Source organism: Chelonia mydas, chromosome 6 (genome assembly GCF_015237465.2).
Source record: "Chelonia mydas isolate rCheMyd1 chromosome 6, rCheMyd1.pri.v2, whole genome shotgun sequence".
Lineage (NCBI taxonomy): Eukaryota > Metazoa > Chordata > Testudines > Cheloniidae > Chelonia > Chelonia mydas.
Window position 1 is genome coordinate 107,269,496 of NC_051246.2, and position 27,689 is coordinate 107,297,184.

Below are 27,689 nucleotides of genomic sequence, written 5' to 3' on the forward strand. Positions count from 1 at the left end.
AATCCTCCCATTCAGATGTTTTATGGGGATTATCACTGGGTACATATCTCCATCTCTGTTGTAGCTCTTTTAAATTTAAACTATAAATACAAAAGTTGCCTATTACTTGGACTAATAATCCTGCCCAGGAGTGAAAGTAAGCCGGTACAGCATACCGGTAAAAAGTGGCCGCCAGTACCAGCCCATACGCAGCTGATGTTAAAGCACTGTTATGGCAGCGCTTTAACGTCATTGCCCCTTTTGCCCCTCCCGGGCCACTGACGGGGGGGACGGAGAGGGGTCAAAAGGAGCAGCTGCCCTGGGGCCATGATTTAAAAGGGCCTGGGGCTCTGGCTGCTGCTACTGCAGCAGCGGCCAGAACCCCAGGCCCTTTAAATCACTGCTGGAGCCCTGGGTGGCATGGGCCAAGCAGCGCAGATGGGCTGGCTGGGGGATGCTGACCCCCCCCTCCCAGCCCCGCCCTTTCCACCCAAGGCCCTGCCTCTTCCAGGGGCCAGAGTTGGCCCCCGTACCGGGTATGTGTTGAATGTTACTTTCACCCCCTGATCCTGCCTCATGTTGAGTAGTACCTTATTCCACAAATTGTCCCGTCAAAGTCAAATTAGATTGTAAATGCTTCAGGGCAGGGACTGTATCTTATGTTTATACAGTGCCTACCACAATGAGGCCCTGATCTTGACAGGGGACCATGTGTGCTACCATAATGCAAACAGTAATAATAAATTGGGGAGGAAAGTGCTAACCAATATGAGAAAGGATATCAGAATCTGGCCCTGTCATGATAAAGTATGTTAAATATAGAATTTAGAAAGCAGATTAGTCATTGACAGAGTTACACATATGAAATATTATGTAAGGAAGGCGCTCGCATTCTGTAGTGTTTAGTACTAAAACCCATGTTGAACTAAATCCAGAATACCATGTAGATTCTGGCATAACAAGAAATGTAGAGCTAGATCTTGTGTGAGATTTTGGTGGTGTTCCCCTCTACATTCTACCAGTTCTACATGTAATCTAGGATCAAGGTGAAAATATAACACAAAGATTTTTGATTTCATTGTATTATTTAAAACAATTGCCAAAGTCAAACTAGAAGTAAATGGCTACTAATATTTTGTGTGTGTGCCGCTGTGCGTGCTTTCTAAATGCCACTAGGAAATAACAGTAATTTTGATATTAAAATGATTACTGCCATTTTTGTAATAAACTGAGGTGACTTTAAAAGTCTGTCCCCAATATCTTTCATGATTTAGACATCACACAAGCTATAATTGTGCTATTAAAGGAAAGAGAGCTAATCTTTTTGCATTTGAAGTAAGCCCTCATCATCAGACCCGACAAAGCCAGACAGATCAAAAAAGAGTAAAAAAGAGCATTTAAGGAAATTAGTACAAGTGTCAGTTAAAAGGTAAAAATTAATGCACTTATTATTGAAATATGGTTGAAACCTACGTTCTTTTCATTTCTTTGATATTACCAAAGCATAAAACATTCAATTAACTTTCCATTGTGTATGGGGGTGGGGGTGGGGGCAAAGAATTGTCATTGAAGTGTTAGGTGTGTAGGTGGTGTGTTCAAGGCAAAAAACGGTGAGATACAAGCAGAGGATACAGCAAAGGCTTGTACTTAGCAGTCCACAAAAACAGTCAGCTCCTTTCATGTGTTCCCGGATAGTTTTCTTGGCATGTATATGGCTTCCATAAGGGTACTGAACTGAGCCTTTGAGAAGGTAGCATGCATTTATTTAAATCATCACCAGGGAGTATTTCCCCTACTGATTATTATTATCTAGACGCTTGAAACCTGCATGGCTATACACCCAATTCCTAATAAAAAGTTAATTCAGATAAATTGGTAATATTTTGGACCATTGAGTGATAATACGTGGTAACATAAGTGAAACAGATACATTTAATTTGTACTTACCTTCAGTCGTAAATATGAATTCCCACGGCTGTATCTTTTATTCTTTGAAAGCTGTTACCAAGACTGCTGATTTGCAAAAACTGATTTAGGATATTTCAAGATATATCCTTGATTTGCAACTGTTTTATGTTGGCAGTGCAGAAGCTGCAAATAATGTGTAGTTATGCAGCAGTATTCCCATCCTTTGTGCCATTTAAAGTGAAGGAGAGCAGCTTTTTAAAAATGTAATGGTATAGAATAAAGAAAGGCAAAATGCTAAAATCACACAAACTAGGAAGCCCTCTAAATCAATTCAGCTTGGCTGTTAACGGAATCTTTCTAACATATTGGGTGGAAATATCTCACTCTTAACTGTCCCCTCCTGCCTCCATTTTAGCTGAGATTTAATAATATTAAGATGATTCTGTAATGTTCAGCATGGTTTAATAAACAAAAATGATTTGCTAATTGGCATAAAATATCTGTGATTATTTTTTCATATATTTATGATTTTGCAGTAAGAGAACAGCTGCTAAATATTTTCTTGCATGCTGATTCCCCTTAACCAACATTCTTCTTAATGCAGGCTACGTAAGTTAGACATTGTGTTTTACAAATGTGTTCCTTGGAAACATCAGCCTGATGACAAAGCAGGGCACCTTTGGGTACTAATAATCAGATTTCTCCCAAAATGCTGCTGTTAAATTAGGAGATAAATCTTAAATGAAAAATCCTTTGCAATATTTGTGCTACTCCCAAGCCAAATGTGTACTAGCACTTAAGGAAAACATCCCCAGTTTTAACACCCAAACTCACTGATGTGATTATTATTCCTATTGATATGCATATGATAGAAGTTAATGCTATACTGACAGATTTAAAGCTTTGTAAATGTGCTGAATCAAACTAGAAAGGTAAAAGCAGCCGTTACCCTAAGACCTAAAAGAGAGACACTAATCAGCTGACTTTTTTCCTCATCTCCTTACAGATGGTTGAGAACACAGTTTTTGTAAGCATTATTAAAATGCAAGGCTGAAAACAGCTTAGCCAAAGGCAAAAAGGGTTTGACCCTCAAATATTGATTAAATTCTATTGATCACGTGGAAATAGGATGGAGAGACACATGTGGCAGATTTAGGTTGATGGGCTTTGTGATTCACAGGCCCACAAGCTTACAGAGTAAAACAGGGGAAGGGAAATCAGAGCATGAACTGCCTCTAGTGCCAACAGTCGGGCCTCTCAGAACTCATACTTGAAAGTTCTCTACTCACTTTGCAAGACTGTGTTGTCAGAGGGACAGATTCTGCAAGGTGCTGATGGGTTTCTGAGCACCCTCAGCTCCTGGTGAACTCAGTACAAGTTGAGATACCCATCCCTTGCAAGGTCAGGGTCTATATTCACTAATATACTCTTTAGTGGCCTACTATGGAAAAAAGGTCAGCAGCCAAGCCTCCTCCTCTCAGACCATGTAGGTTGGTGGGGGAAGGAGAAAGATTATCCTCTGACCACGAGGAGAAGAGAGAGGAAATAGAGGGAAAAGGATAGTTAATAGGGTTTGATTCTGGTACATAGAACAAAACCTGGGGATTTGTTGAGGGAGGAAGAGGGTAGATGAAATTTCTGAGGGCCAAGACTGTAAGAGAATAGCCTACCCCTTATCACCCAACCATAGCGTCACTGGAGCCCTTCAGAATCCTAAAGCTAGCTCTGGTTGCCTCCTATCCTAGAAGGGGGAGATCTGGCCAGCCTGTGTGTTACAGGTCTCAATGGAATCTCAAATGCTTGTTTTTCTGGGGTACAAGGCTATGTAATTCTTATGGTCAAAGAAACTACAGTGATTGCTTCGAGAACTGCTCCCTTGAGTCATGCATAGCCACTATGAATTCACCATAGATATGCTAAGAAACAGATACAGAAAATAAACAGTTGCTGTGGAATAAACAGTGGGATAAATACACTGGAGGACTAATAATCCAGGGCAATCACACATATTCTACTAAACCATTGTTGCACTGTTAGCACATCCAGTGAATTTATGTAGGCTTTCCACGCTACGTATGTTGGGGCTGCTGAAATGTCTTTTTCCTAGTCACTTGCCAATAAAACGAAATATGCTTGCTTACTTCTGCATAGGACTCTCTGGTAGATCAGAGAAGATCAATGGAATGCTGCAGAAAAAGATACATCATTTAAGATATCTAAACAGTAAAATATTTGGTGAATGACTTTTAACTGGTGAACTGTGAGTATTACAAAAGGTAGAGAGATTGATTCTAGCACCTAGAACTACACTTAGGGATCTCTTGTCCTCTTTATATGCATGTAAGACTGTGATGAAGCGCAGAAACTGCCCATTGGCATGGAAGGCATTAAAGAGAGCCTTTGGGCTCAGCTAGCCCCTCCCTGTTATACCTACTGCCAATGCCAGGACTGGAGGGGGAAGAAAAAGAGAGGCCCTGGTTCAGGTTGGGGTTGACTGGTGAAGAGGTAGAAGTTAGCTGCCTCCCTACCTGAGGGGAAGAGCCACTATCCTGCCAGCCAAGGCAGCTGCCAGGAAATAAATACCATCTCCGTGGCCAAAGGAGGCTGTGGAAAAGATTTAGGAGGATCTGACCTAAGAGACAACTGGGTGACCAAAGCACAGTGATCTTTTGGGGTTCCGGCCCTACCAAACCTATCACTGCCCCACCCAGAGGAACCAGGGTCTGTCCATGAGGAAGCACTAATAGAGGCAAAGCCACCATGGAGACTTGGATTATAGGGGCCATTCCCCAAACTGAAGGGACAGCAGTAGGAAGTAGCCCAGGGCAGTGGATGTAGAGTCCCTGCTAGGTGGTCCCTTAGTCAAGGGTTGACTCATGGAGGGTCTGTGCTGGGACCCAGTGGAGTGGGAGGGCCTGGGACTGCCTACCCAACTTCCTTAAAGACTGAGGCACCTTGACCAGGGAAGCAAGGGGCTGGAAGTCAAGTGTTCCAACCACTAGGCTTACTGGCCCTCTAAGTTCCCTGTTATAGATTACTATTAGCAGTAGTGGGAAGTTATCCAGATATATAATGAGGTGATTAGATTTCCAGAGTGTGGGCAAGTTCTGTGAAAGCTTGTCTGAACTGCACAAACAACGTATCTCAGTCCTGACAAGTAACACCCTCCTTGTTCCAGTATTTGATCTTTCCAGAGAAAAGGCCTTCCCTCATGCAGAATCATAAAAAGGTAATGGGCCAGATCCTTTGCTGGGGTAAAGTTCAGATTAAGTGTACGAAGCATGTTTCAGTTATAATCTATGCTAAATTTTAAACTAGGTCACCAAGATGGACAGTCAGAACTTTAAATTACCTTGCTGCATGGTCTATCCTCACTATAATTTTACCATTGGTCTGAATTTACTTTTGCTGTCCAAAGACAATGCTGAATAACATGTCAAATGTGTGTTTGCTAAAGAACTGTCACTAGATTGTAAATACCATGTGTGTCTTTCTAAATGGATTTCTTTTAGCATCTTTTTCTTTTAGTGGCAGTATCATAGGCTAATTGTACAACATCCTACCCACTTGCTTTCATTCCAGTTAAATGGTAAGCATACAGTAAAAATTGGAAAATTTAAAATAACTAGGATAATATCAAATTAGAGATCAACTTTTTTGGCAATGTTTATTTTTGTCCGGTGCAAAAAGCAACTAACCTGTAAAATATAAAAGGATAGTAATAATTTTCTAGCTCTAATGATAATTTCAGAGATTTTATTCTGTTCTGTATGTTTATTGGATCAGAATGTCCTGGGCAGTCTGTATTATCTTTTTTAGCAGTTAGTGACAAAAACTATTTCTCATATGAAGGAAATGTTAACTTGCATATTTATAAAACTTCCTGAATATTTTCTACACAACCCTCCAAAAGTTTATAAAGTAAAATCTTAATTTAGAACATGTACTGCATACAGTGTGATGACTTAATCTTCCTGTATTTTATTAATAAAAGTATTTCGGAACAGAAAGCATAAACGGAAAGTCACATACAGTGTGAATGTCGAAGCTTAGGAATGCTTTTCTCTTCTTGGTCCTATTAATAATGACTCTAATTGCTGTAGTGTACTAGTTATCATCTTTGGCTCACACAGGAAAGGTCCTTAGTTTGAAACTGAGCAGAAACAGTTCAGACTAGATGATCTAAAGGCTGCTTCTGGCCTTAAAAATCTATGAATACTGCATAGGGGATGAAGAATGGTCTAGTTATTAGCCTGGGATTCAGGAAACCTGGGTTTAACTCCCTGCTCAGATACTGCAGTAATAGGGAGAGGGGCATTTAAATACCTTAGCTAGAAATAGGAGTTGTAAAATTGTAGCTATATTAATATTTGTATGAAGAGTATGTGAAAGCAAAAAAAGTTTCTGCTTCAAGAGAAAATTCCATTTTCTTACCCTGAGGTACAGAGTGCAGCCCCTGTGATTAAAACAGTACATTATCACTGTAACAAAACAAAGCAGGAATTAAAGAGCACCCTACAGTCTAGTAACATATTCCCAACAAGGGCTGAGGTGTTTTAATGAAATGTTTTAATCTGGATAGTACAAACTGTAGGTTTGACTGTGGCATGTGCTGAACACCCTCAACTCACATGGGGTACCTGACTGCATCACTGAATGTCAGCAGCAATGGAGGATGCATGGTGTCACTGAGGACCCAGGCTTCAGGCAATTAGGTTTGGTAAATGGCCATAGACTTTAAGGCCAGAAGGGACCAGCATGATCATCTGTATTATTACCTGATTCTACATACCAGGCTTGCCTTTTGGGGCCTGATCTTTCAGCCACTGAAGTCAATGGGAGCTTTGCATTGATTCCACTGGCTGTCTTGCCAGGCCTTTTGTCCAAGGCGGAGAAAACTCTCCGGGCATGGTGTTAGTGCCCTCGCCTGGGACACAAGCCCAGGGTAGAGCCTGCTCCTGATTCTGCTTCCAAAGGGGGATTTTTAAAGTTCTTCATGCCAAACAGGGCTGGTAGGAACAGTTTGATTTTAACATTTTCAAAGGATAAAGAAGGGGGGAAGAGGTCAGAGGCTCCCCTACCCCCATATTAGCAACTGCAAACAACCCTCAGTGACTTTAGCAGGAGCACGAGCTTTTAAAACATTTGGGCCTAATTCTGCAATTTCCAGAAGTTTGTCTGCAGCAGCAAATCAGCCCCGGGGGAGCTCAAAGCCTGCGAGTCATTGTGTGCAGCAAGAAGGGGTGGGGATGGGAAGGTACTGATCAGCTGCTACAGCCAGAGGGATGTGTATAGGGAAGCTTCTTCCCCGTCTTTTGTTTTGGGGTGGGGAGCCTCAGACCTGCACCCCTATAGATCAGCACAATATGGGGTGGGGCACCCCAGGCCTGCACCCCTATAGATCAGCACAATATGGGGTGGGGCACCCCAGGCCTGCCCCCATAGATCAGCACAATATGGGGTGGGGAGCCCAGGCCTACCCCCATAGATCAGCGAGATGTGGGGTGGGGTAGGGAGCCGGGGGAGCCCTGTGCCTGCCTCCTATACATCAGCATGACGTGGGTGGGTAGCCCCAGGCCTGCCCCCCATAGATCAGCTCAGTGTGGTGTGGGGAACCCCAGGCTGCCCCCATAGATCAGCATGATGTGTGTGTGTGTGTGTGGGGGGGGAGCCCCAGGCCTGCCCCCCATAGATCAGCGCGATGTGGGGTGGGGGGATGTTGGGGAGCGAGCGGGACTGGAGCCCGCGGCTTCTCGACCGCAGCCAGGTTGCAGCGAGCAGTTTCCAAACTCTCCCTGGTGCAGAGCAGCCGCGCGCCCCAGCCCGGCCTCGCTCGCTTTGAGGCCTCTCGCCTAATCTCAGCCCGAAATCTCCGGCACGGAGCAAGAGGCGGCAGCCGCCCAGGTGCCGAGCCCCACACGCCCGGGCTGCCGCGCCCCACACGCCCGGGCTGCCGCGCCAGACCGGCCGGGGCCTGCAGCCGCAGCGGCAGGAGGCGGTCTGGCTGATTGCGATCGCGGGAGCGCTCGCTGCCCGCCCGCCGGCTCTGCTCCTTATCGAGCCCGCCGATCGCGCCTCGGCTTCCTGCCTTCCCACCCCGCTGCCGGAGCGGCCCGTGTCCTGCCCCGGGGAGGAAGGCAGCGGCGCAGCCTCTCGCGGGCTGCCGGAGCTGTTTGGAAGGGCGCAGCCCGCCCCTCGTGTGGGTGGCGCGGGGTCCATTGGCTGCCAGGCGGAGGGAAGAGCTGGCAGAGGGGCCAGCGTTGGCAAGCGGAGTGTCGGCAGCCCCCGGGGGTGGTTCAGGTGGCCAAGGGCAGGCTCTCAGTTGCGCTGGCCCGGCCCTGGGGCAGTCCGCAAGGGGCCTTGCTTCGCTACTGAATGCCCCCGCATGGGGCCGGGGAGTTACAGGCCCGCTGCCTCTCAGGTGATGCACGAAGCCGAAGATCTGGCTGATTAAAGTCCCTCCGGCGGGCACTTTTCACAGGGGGAGAAGTGTTAACCTAAGCGCCAAGTTTCACAGTGCTGTGCCCACCTGTGTGCAGGTGCTTGGGCTTGTGGGAATCCTTGAGGGAGCGAGAGACTAAATCCCCCTATTGCCTTAAACTGATAAACTCCTGGCTCTCTGTCTCCAAAACTGTTCTGGAGTGTTGCTTGTAGGTACCACCGCACGCCAGGCTGCATTTCCTGGGGAGTGTGGAAATGATCTCCTGTGCTCCTATAGAACTTGGCCCTGCCAGCTGTAAGTCCCAGTGGAGTCAAATTGATTTCTCATGTGAGTAATCCCTTGAAGGATTGGGTCCATATTTAATAATGCTGTAAAGAGCTTTGATGCTTGCAGAAGTGCTGTATAAATCAGTGACTAATAATAATAGAAAGCTATTAATTAAGCCTATCTAGACTCCCCTACTTCTGTGCAACTGTTATGCTAATAATGATGAGTGGGGTGGGGTGAAAAAGAGAGACATAATTCCTATTGAAATGCACTGGAGAAGGTGACACTTTGGGAGGGATGGAAAGCAAGATGGTGATATTTTTAAGGAAAAAAGCTGTGGAGGGGAGGGGCTGGAATATATAAAACTATCCTTTTAAGTGAAGCACATGCCTTTTTTGTTTCAATATTATTTTAGTAGGCAGGAAAAAAAAATCTCAGTTTGCAGGGAAAGCCAATTATGTTGGCACTTTATGTAGCCATGAAAGGGTGAGAGGGTGTCCACTGCCTCTAAAGACATCTCATATTTTCAGCTTCAAGTTTAAAAAAAAAAAAAAAAAGTAGTCCCCCAGCAGAGGAATAAAACTGAGTATAAGTTAATACCAAATAAAACAGCAAAAAATAGATGGGGGAGGGCAGAATGAGAAGTTGATGAAGAACAAATGTTTTGAAAGAACAAAATAAAATGAAAACAATTTGTAAATAGTCAAGAAACAGTATTGGAAGCAAAAAACACGGAGAAAAGACCAACGGGAAGATACCAACTGCAGGGCTGGATTCTCAGAAGTTCTGAGCACCCTCCATTCCTGCTGAAGGCAATCACCAAACCCAAAGAGAAGGTTTTTTTTTAAAAAAAAAAAGCAGAGTGCAGGAAGAGCAGGAAGAACAACATTCCATATGTCATGATTTTAGTAGATGGCTTTCTGCCAAAATGTAATTGATAGCCCCAGTGCTTCTGTGAGAACTGCATGAGTGTGGATTCTGTTTGTGTGGTTCTTGCTGTAGGATCTTGGCTTATGTTACCATAGGCCCCAATTCCACAGATACTCCACACATAGAATTCACTTTGATGTCCGTGTGAGTTTCATACAAGGAATGCAGGTTCAGACCCCAACTACATATACATGTAGGCCTGCAGTTGGATCAGAGCTGGCAGACTCTTGCACCCGGGCAGAGAATTATAGAATCATAAAAGATTAGGGTTGGAAGAGACCTCAGGAGGTCATCTAGGTCCAACCTCCCTGCTCAAAGCAGGACCAACCCCAACTAAATCATTCCAGCCAGGGCTTTGTCAAGCCAGGCTTAAACCTCTAAGGATGGAGATTCTACCACCTCCCTAGGTAACCCATTCCAGTGCTTCACCACTCTCCTAGTGAAATACTTTTAGTCCCACTGAAATCTTGTGGTCTTGCTTGTGTGGATCCGACTGCAGAATGCACATACATAATATCTAAATACCATCCAGCGGCTGCTGTAAGTTTCCTGCTTACCTACCTTCCTCAGCCTTACAGAGACCCTAATTGATGTCCTGTCCCATGCCCTGGGAGCTGGTGTCATTGCACCAAATAAGGTCATAAAGAAGTAAAATCTCAATTTTTTTTAACCTCTGTATGTTGAAGGTACTTATCTTGTTGCATGAATATGGATGATAGTTTGCTATGAATATGGAAAAGATTCTGGAGGGATGGGTCAGTGTTTAACATTAACTGCTCTTAACCTTTCCACTGCTTTTGATCCGACCACAATATGATGCATAGGAGGGTCAACCTTGGCTGCCTTTCTGCAGCATGCCATTAGTCATTTCTTGCCACATATGTTTGCCCTAGAGCCTTGTTTGCCACCCTATATAATTATTAGAAGACTCTTATAATTGTATTTGAAATTCTAAGTTGACACTTATGTCATAGTACCCTGGCATAGTATTATGTTTAATTTCCCTTTTGTTCGTGTCATTTAATGTACGGAAGAATTATACTCAAAGGAAAATCCCACACACGTCTCTTACTTACCATTACCAGCTACAAGTGCCTCCCCTACCTGCTGGAACCATTAATTTATTTTTTTAAAAGCATGTATGGGTTTGCGTGCTCATAATATAAAGTGGGCAAACACCTCAATTCACATATTGTGTCTTAAAGTTTAAGGAGGAGTAAATTTAAATAATTTCCACTGTAGTTAGACTCAATAGCCCACTAATAATAGGCTGTGATGCTAAATTGCTGGTCACTTTGGCACCTGAGTAAGCTTGTGTGCTCCTCACATCTGATTGTGGTCACTTGATCCATGCACAGAGGGAGTTCTGCATGCAGCTAGCTCCCCCATACCCACACGGACAAGCTGGTTCCCATATCTCTTCAACAGCAACCCTTCCTTCTCCTGGCCCCTGTGGAATGTGCTCCACAGCATTGGGATCTATGAGGAAGGCTGGAGTTTGGATTGAATTGGCTGGAGTGGGTGTCTCCACACTGGATGGATGAGGGATGGGTGGGGTGCATGTTGTCCCTGCTTTGATCCTATGGAGATGACATGGGAAAGGTATTGCAACCCAGGCTATATTACCATTCCTGCTGAGTCCTCTTTGTGGTGGGGGGTCCTGAGGCAGCCACAGCCAGGACAGTCTTCTGCAGTGTAGCTAAACTACACCCATGTTCTCAGGAAGTTGAGGCAGGGGCGGGGGGACACTGGGGTTCCTGAAATGCTGTTGAAGGCACAGAGTCTGTGTGGATGACCCCAGCCTCCTAGGTGATCTGTGAGATTAGGTGAATAGCTAGGCCTATCAGCTCATGCCTTGGGGCAGGTGATCTGGTCCCATTTCTGGGAAGTGTGTGGGGTGGAAGAGTTAATGGGGCCATAACCCATTACCTTGCAGAAGAAAAATTGCCTTGCAGGATTGTAGCCGTATTCTGCTAGCACATAGTGGATCTTGGAGGTTGGGCCATTTAATATAAAATCCTGCAGAGTATACAAAGTATTGAATTCACACAACCCTTGCTTTGTCAGTAACCTTTTGCTGAGTTACATATTGTGAGGATGCCTGAAAGGTCTCGTCTATTTCCTCCTGTTTCACATCTGGACCCATGCTTTCAATTTGAGGCAGCTCTGCTTGGTGGCAACTCTCCTCTAAACTATTATGGTGCTAATCAGAGTTTACCTCTTCTGCAGTGTCTTTCAACCAGGGTTCACAATGCTCATTACAGACATTAATTATGGGAGCCTTTTACAACGTGCCTATGAAGAAGGCAACAATTATGTCCATTTTACTGATGGGTTAGCTGAAGCACAGAGAGGTTAGGCCTGCTTTTCAGATGTGATGAGCATTCACAATTCCAAATGAAATCAACGGGAGCTGTAGGAGCTGCACAAAGCCATACAGGGAGTCAATGACAGAGTCAGATATCGAACCCAAGGATAACTGACTCCTGGTCCCTGCTTTAACCCATCCCTTTTGTATTCATGTATTTTACCTATGTGTTTAGCTCTTTGTTTTCTGTATTGTTGACTTCTAGGATTACCTTGTCATGAGGGACCTGCCAGTGATCGGAAGAGTACTATGCTCAATTAGATGATTATTATTTATACGTAGGACCCCATTACAACAGAACAAAGCAAATGCTGTTGCTGCCCTAGAGGGCTCCCAATCTAGGATTAAGACAAGGTGCAACGGAGAATGGCGTTGGGATGAGAGACAAGTTAAAAGTAAAGATGGGCATGTATGTGAAAATGCGTAGTCTCTGCGTGCCCACAGGGGGCTGCCAGCCTAAGCAATGCCAGACGGCAGTGAAAGGTTAACGGTTAGGCAGTTAATTGTAGGTAAAGCCAGAAATCTGCTTGCTGTTTTCTGCAGGTGGAGGTGTGATCTGGGGTTTAAGTGAGGACCCCAGATGTCTAGGGTTTAAGTGAGGGTGGAACAATATTGCTCTGGCTACTTATTATTTAATATTTATATTGCAGGGGTGCCAAGATGCCCTAAGCAGGTTTCCCCTAAGGCTCTCTACAAACATAGGAAGACACGGTCCTTGCCTTAAAGAGCTTAAAATCTGAGACCAATGATGGGGAAGGGATACAGTCAATTATATAATTATTTGATGCCCAGATGCCCCAACCAAAATCAGGGCACCATTGTGCATTGATTGTACAGACAGCACAACAGAGAGCCCTGCTCTGAAGAGTTTACTATCTAACTAGACAAGACAGACTCGGGGTGGGAAGGGAAACAAAGGTGAAGTGACTTTCCCAAGGTCACTGACAGAGCCAGGACTAAAACCCAGGTCTATTAAGACCCACTCCAGTGCCTTATCCACATGACCACATTGCTATCCTCTGAGGATATCCAGTCTAGTTTTAAGTATTTGCAAAAGAGACAGGTTTTGGAGTATTATAAAATAAATGTCAATTATTCCATCTGCCCCTCAATGTAGTCACCGTTAATTAGCTGATTTCTTATGTGCATCACAGCAGATATGGATTTTATGGATAGATTTAAAAGAAGACAGGGTAATTGCTTTGCAGCTCAGTTCAGAGCAAGTGGTCCTCATGTATGGGGCAGGGTGGAAATGTTTGTGGGAGAAGCTGACAAGCAGCTGGCCAGGGCATTGTGGGTGGAACGGAAGAGGTGAGAAGGGGAAATTCAGTAAGAGACAAGCCCACACAAGGAAGGGTAGAACCATAAGGGGCTTTGAAGGGGAGGATAAGAAGCTTGAACTTGTTGCCATGAAACCAAGAGTGATTTAACTGGGATGGGTGATGTGGTCAAAGTGGGCAAAGAATATAACGATGAAGTGAAAAAAAATAATGATGCTCTGTCTCTCGATAAACTCCAAGAGCACAAATTGGCAGAACAACCTCTGCCTCTGAAACCTTTTAGAAGCTAAACAATTTTTGAGGAAGAAAAGAGGCGAGAGATGGCATCCAAAATAGCATATTTAAAAAAAAAATTCTGAACAGGGGCATTTGCAGTGCTAACTCAGAATGTTAATTGAAATCCTGCTGTGCCAACAGGAACATTGGAAAGAGACCAGTCAGGATTAGACTAATTAAGATGTCTTTAAAAAAAAAAAAAAAAAAGGAGAGAGAGAGGGGGAAGAAAAAACCCAAACCTGAACAGGTTGAATTGTTTTAAAGAGGAATTTACCAAATAACAGGCTACACCGAGACTGTTTCAGGAATTTGTAAAACCTGAGCACCTTTCACAATATGAAATTAGATAAAATGGAAGGGAAAATTAAGGCAGTTGGAAAATGGTTGGCTTCATCTAAAGTATATATTCATCTCTCTGTGGGCCAGTGTCCAATCCTGCTTCTTAGCTGTTTGCCCCTTACATTTTGATCTGTGGAGTGATGCTCATGGCTGCTTTAAGTATATTTGGAGGCCCCTGCATTTCCAGTCAAGTGGACTCCTTGGATGCATTGCCACAGGATCCTAATATACTGCCAATGAAGGTGTGATTGCAGCATGGGTGGGCAAACCCACGCTAGCTTTAATCTAGTTGGCATCGGTAAAAGTGGTAATGAGGACATGCCACCCCAGTACATGCCCACCAGGGACCCTGGGTACGTACTCACTTTGCTGACCCACGCTGGAGTCTGCTGCTGCTGCAGTTGTTACCCGCTCCAGCTAGATTAAAGCTAGCATTGGAATGCCTACACTGTACTGCAATCACACCTTCACTTGCAGTGTAGACAAGATTCAGCCTTCTCATACTGACATGCCCTGTATTGCTCTTAACACACAGAAATCTCTGTCAGCACAGAGGTGCTTGTGTCCCACATCATGTGGCACTAGAGCATAAGTAATAAATACGTCACCAGCCTTTCAGCTTGTCTTGATAGGGGATGGATTGAAGTAGGACACAACCTGGGTGCCCCTGGAGATGCACGTTTCGTAGCCTTGTCTGAACCACCTCTGGTGATGTTTTACCCTTGCAGCTTCCATAACTGGAGCTGCTGAACTAAATCCCACACTCTCACAGTACTTGGGAAAATATATGCTTATGAAGAAAAAATGCCACGTTACTTGTGGAACAATGTATATTTCAGGTCTTGAAACGGGAGAGAAGAGGAAAGCATTTAGTTAGGAGTAGTCAAATTTATTCAGTGTGAATAAATGATCCAATTAACTAAGCCTTTTTTTTTTTTGTTCACAAATCATTCTTGACCTGATCCTGCTTTCTGCTGCCATACTCCTTACTCGCAAGTGTTTGACAAATAGTTTAGGCAAACAAATTGCAGCCTGTGGGGTTGTTTGTGAGCCGTTTTCTTCAGCCTTTGCTCTTAGTGGTGTGTGATGGTTCAGCATAGTCGTGTGGCACTGTTTCTTGTCCTTGAGCCTCATCGGGTGGCTGAAGCTTTTAAAGCAGGAAAATAAGGAATGGTGAGCAGTGAATAGAATATACTGTTTGTGTGCAAATACCTTTTCCTGCACAATTGCAAATATGGGGATTAGGACAAAGAACAGCTATTCTCCAAAGATCTGTGAGAACAAAAAACCAGTGAGTGCAAATGTTCACAAGCCTAAGTGAGATTTGAGTGGTGTATAGGCCTGGCGTTGGCCTTCTGCACAGTAGTGATGGTCACCATGTAGGTTTGCCAACCTTCTAACCGCACAAAAGTGAACACCCTAGTCCCACTGTCCCCTTCCCCCCCCCCACTACATTCCCCCTCCCTCGGTGCTCGCTTTCCCCCATCCTCACTCACTTTCACTGGGCAGGGGGTTGGGGTGTGGGATGGAGTGAGGGCTCTGGCTGGGGGTGGGGGTTCTGAGGTGGGGCTGTGGGTGAGGGGGTGGGGTGCAGGATGGGGCTCCAAGATGGGGGGGTAGGGCTGTCTGATTCGGAATGTGGGAGGGGGCTGCAAGTTGAGCCAGAGGACTGGAGTGCAGGAGGGGGTGAGGAGTCTGGGGTGGGGCCAGGGATGAGGGGTTCAAGGTGTGGAAGGGAGCTCTGGGCTGGGGTAGGGGGTTGGGGTGTGTGTGTGGGGTGAGGGCTCTGGGCTGGGGATGCAGGCTCTGGGGTGGGGCCAGGGATGAGGGGTTTGGGGTGCAGGAGGGAGCTCTGGGTTGGGGGGGTCAGGACAGGCAGGGGGTTCAGGGTTGGGAGCTTACCTTGGGTGGCTCCCTGCCTGTCCTGGGGTACCATGCTGCGCCCTGGAAGAAGCCAGCAGGTCCAGGTCCTAGGTGGGAGGGCCAGGAAGCTCTGCACGCTGTTCTTGCCCGCAGGCACTGCCCCCAGCTCCCATTGGCTGGGAACTGGCCAATGGGAGTGCGGAGCCGGTGCTTGGGGCGGGGGCAGTGCGTGGAGCTTCCTGGCCCTGCCACGTAGGACCCGGACCTGCTGGCCGCTTACGGGGCGCAGCATGGTGCCCCAGGATAGGTAGGGACTAGCCTGCCTTGTCTCGGCAGCACTGCCAACCGGACTTTTAACGGCCCAGTCAGCACTGCTGACTGGAGCCCCCAGGGTCCCTTTTCGACTGGGTGTTTTGGTCGAAAACCAGACACCTGGTCACCCTGTCACCATGGGACAGATTTTCAAAATTGCTTGGGGCCAAATTTTCAAGTGGTCAGCACCAACGAGTGGGGCCAGATTTTCCATGCATCCAGTGGACTGAGCAATATTTGAAAATGTGGCCACAAGCCACTTATTTTGCTATCTCCACGAGAATTGAACTCTTTTGGAAATCTGGTGATTAGTGAATAATAACGGGGGACCAGCATGATCAAAGCAAATTGCTTTCGGAATTTGAAGGAATGTCCCTGATCACCGTGTCTGTAGTATCCGACCAGCTCTTGTTTCACACCATTTTGTTTGTTTATTTGTTTACTAATACCTGACAATCCTCCTTATGGAACATATGCACTCTAATTATTTATTTGGGGTATCTCCAATTTGCATCATATTTATAAACTTATCAAGTCCTTGCAAATAAGCAAGGGTAACAGTGTAAAATCTAAATATTGGTGTAACATCCGAGTACCTTTATTTTATATATTTTTTTAGTCTTATGTGAAACAATGCTCAATAAAAAAGCCAGAACCTTTCTAGAAAATAACATAGACAATAAGCCTCATTCTAAGCCATTTATCTAAGCAAAATGGAGTGTACAAGGTACTAAACTAGCCTGACAACCTGTATTTAGTGTAATGATTTATTTGCTCTTTGGCAAGCTCTAACCATTTACTATTAACTATTGCAGACAAAAGGTAAGGTTATTATTACCTAATAAAGTAAATAGTGATACTTAACAAAACAGAAGAGCTCTCCCCCTTATTTAAAATATTTTGACAGATTTAAACCAGTTAACATTTAATCTCATTTGTTAATTATGAGAAGCAATAGTATGTGTGATGAATACACAAAAATAAATATTTTTGTGATTAGGAAACTTGTTACATTCCAACAATATTTTTTTCCTCAGGCTTCTTTTCTTAATCTGAAAATAATGTAGACATTACTTTGGCATTCTTGTAAATACTGAGGCTACTTGGAACTAAGCCTGCTAGTTTAGATGCCTTAAAAAATAAAATAAAAAATCATACACATACACAACGCAACCCTTAGTTTTGTTGTTGGCTTATAAAGCAGTGAAACAGAAACCGTTTTCTGTTCTTGGCAAAACAGGTCGATGTATATTTAAGAGGCAGTGTGGTCCAGGGAGTAGAATACCAGACTGCAGAGTTGGGATCACTGAAGATTTTTTTCATGTGTTTCACAATATTTGGTGTTTTTCTTAATGCCTCAATTCTGGAGTCAAGTGAGAATCGCAGCTTCGATTAAAAAAAAAGTTTCTAGTCTTCATGTTCGCAGAGAAAAGCTTGAAAATGTGATAGAGCCTCAGGTACCTTAGTTTAGAGCAGCTGCGGATCTGGCCCTTCATAATTATATTTGTTAGTGTCCAAAAGTTGTATATTCATCAACTTAATATTACGTAGCAACTTTTTTAGTGTGTCATAAAGAATTAAAAAAAATAGTTACAGAATTTGAATAATCAGTTAGAGATAGCAATAAATGTAGTACAAATAGCACATCACATGTAAGTGTAGTGTTCAATTCAGTTCTGTTTGAAGTCAGTGGTAATTCTCTTGTTCACATCAGTGGAAGTAGGCGCAAGCCTGCTATAAGTAAATGTTGAGACTAGATTCTATTGTAAACTCTGTTTTCAGTCATTGACAAAATGTTGTACAGGCTTCATGTTGGGCTGAAACTTTCCTCGATGGCTTCTACCTCAAAGGTGATTCTTTTCAGAGCAGTTTGAGCTAAATTTGTTGAACCATTTAAAATGTCACCTTTTAATCAATCAGTAGAGCTGAGTGAATAGTTTATTCACCTCTATCTTTTCACGAATGTCCATGAGCAGATCACAGTTTTCTCAAAAAATATTGGAAATTATTAGATGGAGCTTTTCTTGAATGTTGTTTACTCTATGACTTGCAATTCAGTATTTAATACTGAAAATTTGAACTTGGCTTAGTTGTGATTGATGACACGAGTTACATGGCGTTGTTTGTGTTCCCTGACTGGATGAGTGTAGCTTTGACAATCAAATTTCTGGGTAAGTGTTTGGGAAGTGCAAATTTTAAATTGCATCTCTGTGAATAGTGGAGCATGAAAGTTGAAGATTCGCTTTTCCTGAACATTTGGGGTAGTACATCTTGGTTTCATGTGTCCTCTAGTTGTAGCTGTGAATGTAGTTTATTTATATCTAACTTAAAAGGAATAGTCATATGATTTTTCATTATTCTCCCAATTTTATTAATGAACTTTCAGTGTATGTGCTGGAGGATCTTTCCCATCTATGTCTTTGGAAAATCTTCTTACACTGTGCTGTTTTCCATGTCTTCTGGTGTATTCGATCTTCTCAAAATGTTCTTCCACGTGTAATCCCTGCAACTGCAAATAATCCTGTTGAAATGTACTTGTTGTAGAAAGCACTATGCCCAGCAATACATATGGGCAGGATCAGGCCCATAGACTGTACCCTTTTCATCATGGCTTCCCTGTCTGTTTCTTGTTCATTCATTCTGTCCTCCAGTCCTGAATTTTACCCTACTCCAAAGGTCCAATCTAGTGAGGTTTCAGGTTCCCTCAACTTCTGCTGAAGCCAAGAGGTGTTGAAATATTCAGTATCTTGAAGGATTGGGTCAGTCCATTGTGGGTTTTTTATGTTTTCCTTTTATGTTGCATTCCAGTTGTTTGAACCTTGCATCTAGTACAGCAGTAAGTTTAGATGGAGTCTCTGAAACTCTTTTCTTGGCTGTTTTCATTGTTGGGGTTTCCTCATTTTTGTGGCATGGTTTAAACTGCTTTTTTTTTTTCGGTATGGATTTTTGGAAGTACCCCAGACATCTGGCAAAGACATGTTCTCTTTTCTGCGTTAAGTGCCTGGGCTGTTGGATGCAATCTGGTTTTAGGACAGTGCTGGATAGGGGGCTCAACCTCTGTACAACCCTCCAATCACCACGTGAGTTATTTTTACTTAAGAAATCCATCCAGTGCAAAATGTTTGAATATCTTTTTCTGTTTGTTCTACTTATTGGTCTGCTAGTCTGTTCTCTGATGTCTGCCTCCCATCTTTATTTGATGGTCCCCCTTTTCCCCTGTACAACCCCCCGCCCCAAATTTCCCCTTAGTACTTTGTGAAGGTTGTACATCCCTTGATCTGTGACAATCCAAACAGCCATTCTAATGTAGAGTAGATGCTACTCACCATTTTACTGTCCTTCCTGAATCGAGCAGTTTTCTTAAAGGATATTTTTATGTTGCCCTCTTGCTCTGACCTTAGTAACAATTTTGTGGGGTTTTATGCTCTTTGGGACGGTGCTGGGCTAAGGGTATGTTAACGCTGTGAGCCAGGTTGTGATTCCCAGCTTGGGTAGACAGACTTGCGCCAGCTCTCATCTGAGCGAGCATGGTACAAAAAGTGGCGTAGCTGCCGTAGCATATGCAGCGGTGGCACAAGCTAGCTGCCCTGAGTACGTACCTAGGGGTCAAGGCGGGTCGGTACTCGGGGCTGCCAGCCTGTGCCACCGATGCCTGTGCTATCGAGTCTGCTCTTCTGGTTTTAGTGTGCTAGCTCAGAGGAGAGCGAGCACGACCATGTGTATTCGCCCTGCCAGCTGGTAGTGCAGCCACGGCCTCAGACGAGCTTCGCATATCTGGTAAAGGTTTCCGAGTAGCAGCCGTGTTCGTCTGTATCCGCAAAAAGGAAAGGAGGACTCGTGGCACCTGAGAGACTAACCAATTTATCTGAGCATAAGCTTTCGTGAGCTACAGCTCACTTCATCGGAAAATGACTGCCTTGGAAAGGATGGGATAAGCAGAGCAGCGCAAAACAGCAGGATCAGGGCAGATGGGACGAAGCAGAGTAACCAAGCTCCTCCGCTGTAACTGTGGTCAGAGTTAGATGGTTAAGGAATTTGGGGTGAAATCCTGACCCCACTGAAGTCAATGGAAGTTTTGCTGTTAATTTCAGCAGGACGAGGATTTTACCCTTGGAGTGGAAAGTGGTAGAAAAAATAGAATCTGAACATATATTTAATAACTGCTGCTCATGTCACTAAGCACCAGCATCTGCCTCGGAAGCCTTAGATTCCATACTTACAAGTAATAAAATCTTCAGAATATTAACCCTTTCAGCATTCCTAGGCTGCAGCTCAATCCTTTCTCATGTCATTTTATTTTTTAAAATTTTCCCTCCCACACTTTGGTTTTAACAAAAAAACTAGACAGTCCCATTCTGAGTAATTACCACCCTTCTTTTACAGCCTTACAGCTCCCTAAGATGAGCTATTGTACTAAATAATTAGCACATGCCAGTCAGAATATTATAAGAATTATATGCAACATCAAGCAGGAACTATACGCTGACACATGACCATATTTTCCATGAAGCTGCGCTAAACAGAAATTGGTTGTTGGCAACAGGTGAATTTCAAACAAATGATTCATTGTTAAGGAAAAAAGAAAATGATGCAATATTGAACCATTAACAGGGTAAAAACATTTTAAAGTTTGGAATGATTTGAACTGCGACCTCCTTTGAACATATCCTTCGTTCATTTGCATACACAAACATTCATCCTGTGCTTGAACACAAAACTGCATTTACATAAAAACGACATCATGATTTATAATTTATTAAGTAATTGTGGCTGAGATGTTATTGGAAACAAAGAAAACAACTATATTTAAATGCCAGGCTTTAAGGGGATAATATGCAGCAAACTTTTAAAATAAGGAACAGAAGAATCCTTTCCTCCTGGCATGTCACTAATTAATACAGATTTTCTTTTAAATATACTTATTTTTATATTGAATTTAGTGCTCAGGAAGGGCACCAGATTGACAGACTCTGGAGAGTGATGGCCTTTGTTCACAGAACAGAGAAGGAATAGATTAGAACATCACAAACTTCCCTTGCCCTGCCCTGCTAATGTGCTTCAGTTCTGATTTGGGAGGATCAGCTGCACTGAGTGGGAAAACAGTTTAATCTCCCGTTCAGTCGTTGGCCACTCTTGTGGGATCACGGTGGGGGTAGAGGTGATAGTTTTATTGATGTGTGGATTTATTTACTAGGAACTGGATACTCTCATTTCACATGATCTGACTAAATGCTCTCTGAAACTGTGATAATGGGTATGAAAACCAAGATAGAAGAGTTTCCGATGATAACTCTGTCACTATTGACACAGGCTGTATTTGAATCCATGAGTTGGAGGTAAGACTCTGTGGGTGAAATTTTCCAAAGTACCAAAGTGGGAAAAGTAGTGGTCGTAGAATTAAAGACGGTATCATAATGCAGATACAGAAGGGGGTCAAGTTAAGATTGCACAGGCAAACTTAATTCTGGCATTTCCTGACTTGGAGTGGTTGATCTGAGACCTTAATAATGTTCTTTTAATATCGGGGTGTGTGTGTGTGTGTTTGTGTGTGTGTGTGTATGTATGTATATGTATAATTTCTTAGGTTCTTAAAAAAGCAAATTGAAAAACCAGAAATTCCATCATGTGGCATCATACTGACTCCTCTTGGGTCATCAGCAGGGTTGGAACCATTAGATCCACCACACATACATCTGCCCCTGGAGCTAATGGAGTAACTGATAGTAGTTAGTAGTAGGTTGCCATCCTCTGTGTGGACCAGAACTGGAGTGGGATGAAACAATTTGCCAGTAGGTTTCACGTTTGCTGACGACAAAGGAATGGTGAGACTCAGGAAAAATCCTCAGTTCCATTCTAGGCTCAGGAGAAGAATGGGCTTTCCTGGGCACAGATTCTTCTGCCCATGCCTCCCATGCCGGACTGACTCCTTCTACCCTGTCCCCTCCAACTTGCCCCATCTTGTCTCTTTCCCTTGTCTTCTCATCTGATCCGTCTTTCTCCCACACCCTTGCCTCCAGTCACCTCCCCTCCCCACCCCACCCAAACCACATTCTCTATCCCCACTGGCTTCCAGTCCCCATCTGCCTTTCAGGACTCCTTGTCCAATCTCAGTGCTCGCCACCCCGTCGATTCCTTGTCCCAGTATCTTGACCCAGCCTGTCCTAGTTCTTCCCTGATATGCTGACTCCTTATCAGATCTGTCTGCCCTCCCCCACCTCCTTCCTACCACGCAGTGGTTCTCCCTCCCAGTCATCTTGCCCACGCAGTTGCTGTCTCTCTCCTCCATTCCTCACTCAGTCCCAGTTTCCCTCTTGCCACATCCTGACAGCCTACATTCTCAAAAAGAAAAGGAGTACTTGTGGCACCTTAGAGACTAACTCAGTTTCTGCCCATCACCAGGCTTTTTGTCCCAAACTACTTCCCCATTCTCTGACTTCCACACAGGTCTGGTTCTTGTCCTCTCTGCATTTGAATCAGGCAGCTTCCTCCTCCATGTGGCCTGGGCTCAGGGCATGGGTTCATTGAGGGCACAGGAGAGACTTTCTCCCTGCTTTTATTTCAGCTGCCCGGACCTTGACATGACACTGCCTGCAGCAAACCGAGCTGCAGTTGCAGGGAAATTCCTGTTCCGTCCCAGGCTGGACCATGCTTAGTGCAGATGGAATGAATCGTCAGGGAATTTATCTCCTAAAATCTAAGAAGGCCCTACTGAGAATGTGCAAACTGCACTTTTTCAAAGACTTATAACTTGACAAATTTATGCAGAATTTCATAGTGACAGCAAAAGACACCTCGCTGACACAAAGGCCACCCTCCTGCCAAATTTCAAGCTCCCGCTCCAACATTGGGGTGCTGGAGCTTGTCAAAGAAAAGGGTGCCAGAATTTGTTAACACAGGCAAAACAATGTATTTTTCCATAACCTTGTTCTCAAAAATAACCAAGTCATTTTGGCTGAAATTAAATAACAATAATTATAATAATCAGCCTGAAACAAACACCAGATGGTTAAAGTTTGTCAAAGTTATAAGCAACTGTCAGCAGCATCTTATAATGGGAAGTGCCGGGCAACCTTACTAATTGGTGGTGTTACCAACCCTTCTTATAATAATGGTTCCGGGTGCTTCATGAGTTTGGCATAATGCATTGCACAGGCTCATGGATTTGAGACAGAACTTGCAATCCTCAGCAAAAAATTGCAGGTGATTACAATTCTGCTGTAGAGGAAATGGCTCTGAATCAAACACATCATTCTTTAAACTGTCCTGCTGAACTATTCAAGCCAGAAAAGGGATTTAAATAGTTGTGGCTGTTTGATGAGTTGGCTATCACTTTGTAATTTTCCTTTTGGTAGCACCTTTCTAGGGCCTTCCAGGAAACTGACGTACTTTTGATGATTGAAAGTTCATTTTGTGACTATATTCTGAGTAAATTTCTTTGTGTGTGTTTGTGCGTAGTAAGTGAATGAAGCTAAATTATAATTCCTGCTCTCTGCCGCTTTTACAGCATCTCAAGCCATGAAGTTTCAAATGGATTTATTGATACTTCGAAAAATATGGAAAAATAAATAATCAGCTGTCACTCTCCATATATGTGCTCTGTTTTCTTTAACATTCTCATGTCAGATTGTATAAACTCCAGCGAGAATCTCTGTGTGCACCGTGCGACTTGGCAGCTTTAATGACACCCATTAACGCTTCTGGCAAAAAATGTTTTGAAAACCCTGATATAACAAATCCTTTGGTGTGTTAGAAATAAAGTGGTTCAAGGTGGCTTACTCCATGGAAAACACGTTTTCCAGGGTGCTGCACAAACAGCTGTAGGCCAGCCTGCTTGTGCTGTATATAAAACTCCACAGTGAAGCCATCTTTCAGTAGTATGAAAATTAATACAGCAAGTCCATTTAAACTCTCTACATCTGTAGCTATAGTTTTTCAAGGTAGTATATTTATTTTACACATTTTTAAGTTAGGGACATTGCTTTTTTGGACTTCCTTTCCCCTCTCTCTGCCCCTTCTCATCTAATTTAACGTGCCTTTTTTTCTTTATGTCCAAAAGAACGATGGGCCAGTGTGTGATCCCAGTCATAGTGGTGTAAAACTCCATTAGAATCCAGTAGTGTTGAGATCAGAATTGGGCCCAGAGTTTACGTAATGAGAAAGTTGTTGTAGAAGCCAGCAGAAGCAAGGAATTCAGATTTAAGGTTGATTCTGGTATAAATTTTTTGCTGGGGAAGATTCCATTGGCTGATTATCCGTTGATCTCTGCACAAGGGCCAGGCAGCAGAAATCAGTTGGAATCTTTCCTGAAAGTTACAGGAAACTGCTTATGATTCAGTTTAGAAGACATTTCTAGATCAGTTCTGCTCATGCATGTGGGGCTTGATCCAGTTCCCACTTGAGTCAATGGAAAGATTCCAACTGTCAGGCATGTGGTTAATGTTAAACTACCATATTAGCTATAGCTTTGTGCTGGGAAAAAAATCTCTGACTATGTGCATTCTAGAACAAGTTGTCGGATTATCTGTGGCAATCTTGATCTTTCCAGCAAAAAGCATAAATGTGTTTCTAAAGATGTTATTCCCAGTTTGTCAACTGCAATGAGGCACCTTGAAGCAACAGCTCCTGCAGTTAAGGTGTAATATAGCTTCACTGTAAAATTGTTCCTTAAAAGTATAATTGATTCAAAATGATCTGTACACATAACTAGCCATGTAAATGCGTCTTCAGTCATTGTTCCCTTCGTATTCTCCCAGTCCTGGTCATTCTTATCCCTTCTTAAATGGATTGTGTCTTGTCGAAAACTAGATTGTAAGGTGGAAGGACATTAGAGTAGGAAGTATTGCCAACTCCAAGAGTTAAAAAATCGTAATTTGGGGTTTCTTTTTATTTGCCTTCTGGTGTTGAGAAGTTTAGGGTGTCAGGCTTTTCTCAGCAGCCATGAAGGGTGGATGTTTACTTTTTCTTTTTAATGAAAGCTGAGATTCTTAGATAATAACCCGAAGCCTGCAGCTAACCTGAAGCCTGCAGCTGGGGCTCTAATGAGACACCAAATGTCACAAAACTTGCAATAAAATTATGAGAGTTGGCAACACTGCAGGATACTCTGGGTGAGATCCTCGCCCTTGCCCCGTTATGCCAGATAAAATCTCTAGTACAACCTAAAGGGGCTCTAAAAGCCCCATCTCCTTCTGCCTGGTATAAGACAGCCCTAAGATTGCCTCCTCAGGACCCCCTTGCAAGCCCCAGTGTAGGAGCACACTGGAGGCAGGAGGAGGCTAGTGCAGTCTCTGGGGGCTGTTCTAATTTAGATAGGCCTCCAAGATTGTAACCGTTATGGTGGGGGCCTCTCTAGCTCAGGTTTGGGAGGACACAAAGGTTGCTTAAAGCATTTTAGCCCCCCTTCACTTTGGGCTGTGAAGTTACTCACTCTCTGTGTTTGTACAATGCCTAGCACAGTAGGTCCTCTGGGTGCTACTGTAACACAAACACGAAATAACAGTAATGAGAGCTGGGACTGAACGGAAACCAGATTCAAATACTCCCAGAGTTAGGAAGTTCTGATCTGATTCTAACTTTGTGACACCAGCGTATCTTATAGATTGTTAGATCCAAATTCTGAGTGATCCGTTAGGGTGAGGACTCCCTGATTGAGTTATCTCCCTCAATGACTATTAGCCGGGAAGGGCAGGGATGGTGTCCCTAGCCTTGGCTTTGCCAGAAACTGGGAATGGGTGACAGGGGATGGATCACTTGATGATTACTAGTTCTGATTATTCCCTCTGAAGCACCTGGCATTGGCCACTTTCGAAAGACAGAATATTGGGCTAGATGGCCTTTGGTCTGACCCAGTATAGCCGTTCTTATGTAGTCAAGGGTGGAAAAAACAGTAAAATGAGTTATACAACATTCACCAATATTTAGTGGAACTGCTTTCAGAACGCCAGCAGAAACAGCTGTAGGGTTCTGCAAACAAAATGCTTCTCACACAAACACTGTGTTTGTCTTTGTTGGTGAAATCCCCTCTTCCAAGGCATTTAAAGCCTTTTATTTGGGAATGCCAGTCAAAAGAACTAGTCCCAGCTATGTGTTGCTCAACGTCCCCACTAAAAAGCTAGGGTCAATCTTTCTGGTATGAGAAAAAGGAGACAATTTAACTTACTACATTTGGAAAGCACTTCTGCCTGCTAGACATTGGGGTCCTGATCCTGCACTGGGATCCCTGCAGGATAACTCTGATGCCCTCTGGAGTGGTATATAGCAGCAACGTCCTGCCCCTGGAGATGCCATTAAAGGATTGGGGTTTAAAGGAGGCATTGTGCTAGCAGTTGTCTAAATTTCCTACTCACGTTTTTTAGTCTGAAGAGTGGAAAGAGAGTCAGGCTATAGGAGCGACGTAGTTTGGTGAGGGACCTAAGGCTCAGGAATGTAGGCTCTGGGCAGGCTACTGCCACATGAACACATTAGAAGTTTGGCGTGCAACACTGGCCTCTCAGCATGTTTAAAAACTCGTCTTCTACATCGCTTAGTGCTAATAGAACACAGGTAGGAACTATTTCCCTCGTAACCACATCACAGCCCGTTTTGCAGTTGCAATGTGAAAGTGGGGCAGATGCAATGTAAAATCTTGTCTGGATATAGGAATAGGTGCATTCCCGTGCATGTATACAGTGCAGTTTACAAGTGCTTCATTTAAGCTCTCTGAGATTTGCACTGATTCAACATCTGGATTTAGTGCTTGAATTTCTGGGTAACACAGCTTAAATGGTACATAACATTACATGCATAGGCATAGATCACAGAACTACCACAAGCCCTGGGCAAGTGGTAGTGTGCAGTTGTTCCAGGAGCAGACTGACTCAGAATCACAACTCAGTCCTTGTTTGACCTCATTTCCAATGCATCTTACTTTCCCCTCTCTGTTGGCTGGTATGTTATGCGGGGGTAGAACCAATGCCCCGTCCTGCCCTGGCTGGTCCCCTGTACATAGGAGAGAGAGTCGTGGCCCTGCATGGTTGGAGGGTGCCTTGTTTTTTTCGTACTCCTTTGTATAGATGCATACGGTGGTTCACTATAGAGCCATAATGACTGCTTAGGAGCAATATGCAAAATGTCCTTCTTCCTCCCGGAAGAAGACCTGGAACCTGGGTCCAGACTGCCAGAGGGGGAAAGAGGCACCTTAGAATGTGATTCACAAAAAGCTGGCATGGTTGGTGGGGAGCTGCCTCAGGTACCCAATGGGAGACGTTGATGAAAGGGATGGGTGCTAAGCCTGCTTCTCTTTTGGAGATAGGTGCCTACGTCCAGGTTGCAGGGAGGTGCCTATCTCTGCTAGCGTTCCACAGCTGGGAACCCATGTCCTGGAGTCAGGTGGCTTAGGCATTACTTGTGAGAATGAGTTAGGCTCTTGCCTTACTTCATACAAAATGGCAGGAGGAGGAGGTGGTGATGAACTTACCTGGCATGAGAGAGACCCAAGTTCAATTTCCCTCCCCCCGCATCTCCTCACTCCCATCAGAAATGTCTATCTTCCCTGTGGTTCATGAGTCACAGTGGGGCTTAGTCAGGAGACAGGTGACTGGATGCCTAGAGTGAGGCTGCAGTGTATATGCTGAGAAGGAAGCTCGTACCCAGAGGGAATTTTTACCCTGAAAATTTAGGTGCTGAGTTTAGGCAGCTACAGGGTTTGGCAGGAGTTTTGTGAACTGCAGTGGAGCCTAAAACTGGG

At 44.1% G+C, this 27,689-nt stretch overlaps 2 long non-coding RNA genes across 2 annotated transcripts in view; both read left to right on the plus strand.

Annotated features, from left to right (window-relative positions):
• LOC114020651 overlaps positions 1–27,689 on the plus strand; it is a 241,056-nt gene that overhangs the window by 79,077 nt on the left and 134,290 nt on the right. The window lies entirely within an intron of this gene.
• LOC122466337 lies at positions 1,844–25,773 on the plus strand. The gene is made up of 3 exons (XR_006291755.1): positions 1,844–1,854; positions 5,215–5,221; positions 25,617–25,773. It is a non-coding gene; the product is annotated as an uncharacterized LOC122466337 (long non-coding RNA).